Raw genomic sequence first — 2303 nt, 5'->3', positions numbered from 1 at the left:
GAGCCATATGGGCACAGTGTGAGTCTATTCCCAGCATGGGGAAGCAGTGGTTCATGGAGGGCACGGAAAGCTTCCAGATCTCTGAAATGAACGGTAGGCGCTCACAGATTTTCTGTGTGGGCTTCACCAGCCAACATGTTGCAGCTTAACACCCGGAGTGCTCTGGTGCCACCTTGCCCTGTCCCGAACAGAGATGGAAATAGAGGACCGATGTCCTCGCACCAGCTGTCATTGGCCCTTAAATTCACTGTAAAAAATGTACCGTAGAATTTACAGGATGTTACTGGCAAAAAAGTTGCCAATAAAATCTTGTAAAAATGATGTTAATTGCTGTAAAATGGATTACAGTATAATATTGCAAAGCAAATTACAGTTAATTGCTGTATGTGAAATACAGTAATTTGTAGTATTTTTACAGTAACATTGAATTAAACTTGTAGTTTATTTTACAGCAATATTTTGTAATCTCACTAAAGTACAGTATTTACCTGGCAACTAAAGTTGCCAATAAAATCCTGTAAATACCCCTAAATCCAAGATGATGTTTTAATAATTTAACAATGAAAATGCTGCAAAGAATAATTTTAACAGTAAATTGTAAACTGTAAAACACGGATTTAAATGCATTATCTTAATACTTTTACAAATGAATAAAAACCAAGTCAAAGATGTTGCAAATAAATATTTATTACAACTGTCAGAAAGACATTGCAAGGCTTTTACTGGTAAAAATAAAAATGTTAGTCTTTCAACAGTTAAGGTCTTATCATAAAAATAACATAGTATCACAAAATAACTACAAATACTTGTTAAAATAAGCCAAATAAGCCATATTCTGAGTAGAACATTAACTTTCTATAAAAACTAAGATCAATCAACAGAATTTTGGTTATTTTGGTTAAAAAGGGATTAAAATAAAATGCTGGAATCAACATTATACCACAAATTATGTTGTTTGAGCTTATGTTCTATTACATTTAGAATATTCCTGCAAAAGACAATTTAATAAATACATACTGAAAGTCCATCAACTTTCTGAGATGAGCACACACATGAGGGTTGTCCCTCTTCTCTAAGACCTTTCCACTTGTTTTGTTCGTCTTGTATCTCTTGTATCCAGTGAGTGTTGTGATTCCAACAAAACACCTGCACATAAAAACAAGCAGAATGAAGATCAGAAAGTTCAGTATTGAATGAAACTAGCTCAATAAAATGAATGTAAAAATGCCACTTATACAATACAATCAGCATTTGCCAGTACTTAAACTAAATAAGTAACCTTTTTCACAAATGAAATTACTCAAGTAAAACATGTTACCTTTGAAAAAATTCAAGTGTGCAAAAGATGCCTGCTCCCGGGATGCCAGATTGAAGTTGTAATAAGACTGCAAATCCAGCCACAAAGTAGAGGTATGAATTCACAACTATTTGACCCTCGAAAAGCCACTGGGTGCACCTGAAATGAATAAATATAAGCCATAATGTAAACTACAATACAGTATTTCAATATAAAATGTAATCTAAAATACAAGTATATCAAATGATTTACAACAGAATTAATAAGAATACATTACCTAATATAATCATCTTCAGAGAGTCTTGAAGCATCAAACATTTCTCCACATCAGCTGCTATTCTTTGCACCTACAAGAAATAATGAAAATTATCAAGTAATGCATTACATAAATGAGACCAAAATGAACACCCAAAAAGGCATATATTTTAAAATAAACAAACTCTTACATTTGATTAATAAATTCAATTATAATAATACATTGTAGAACTGTACCACCAATCAAATTAAATCATTTATAATGCAAAATTACAACTGTGTTATGACATTAATGTTTTACATTAATTTTTGAAATTACAAATAAGAAATGTTGGAAAAATGCTATGATATTTTTTAAACATGAAACTAAACCACCATTAGGTGGCAGCAAATAACTTAACGAGTGAATCAATTGAGTCATTCATTGTACCGATCCGTTCAAAATGCTGAATCATTCAGTAAAAACACAGCTGAGTTTTGCTTTGATCTTTGTTTGGAACGATTTTCGTTGGTGAAATAGAACAACAGTCAATATTGTGTCTAAAAAGTAAGTAACTTAATGTTAACTAATTGTGTATTGAACTATGTAACATTTGCAATCGTGATAATCAGCAAAACAGCTCGCTTATGCTCCTTAACAATATCATATGTTATAAATAAACTCAACAGTTTGAACATTTACCTCATGTTTCTTGTGAGTTTATGTGTGCCGTTAAGGTTATTTGTTTTGATGTTGAATGTAATAAAATCA

General features: G+C 31.6%; 1 pseudogene; it reads left to right on the top strand.

Annotated features, from left to right (window-relative positions):
- Positions 1-126: 126 nt before the first annotated feature.
- The window catches only part of LOC107724446 (gamma-crystallin M2-like), a 6465-nt pseudogene continuing 4288 nt past the window's right edge, over positions 127-2303 (top strand).

The sequence above is a fragment of the Sinocyclocheilus rhinocerous genome, unplaced genomic scaffold (assembly GCF_001515625.1).
Source record: "Sinocyclocheilus rhinocerous isolate Xijiao unplaced genomic scaffold, SAMN03320098_v1.1 scaffold64, whole genome shotgun sequence".
Lineage (NCBI taxonomy): Eukaryota > Metazoa > Chordata > Actinopteri > Cypriniformes > Cyprinidae > Sinocyclocheilus > Sinocyclocheilus rhinocerous.
Note: the sequence above shows the minus strand (reverse complement) of the source record. Positions and strands in the feature narration are given on the sequence as shown.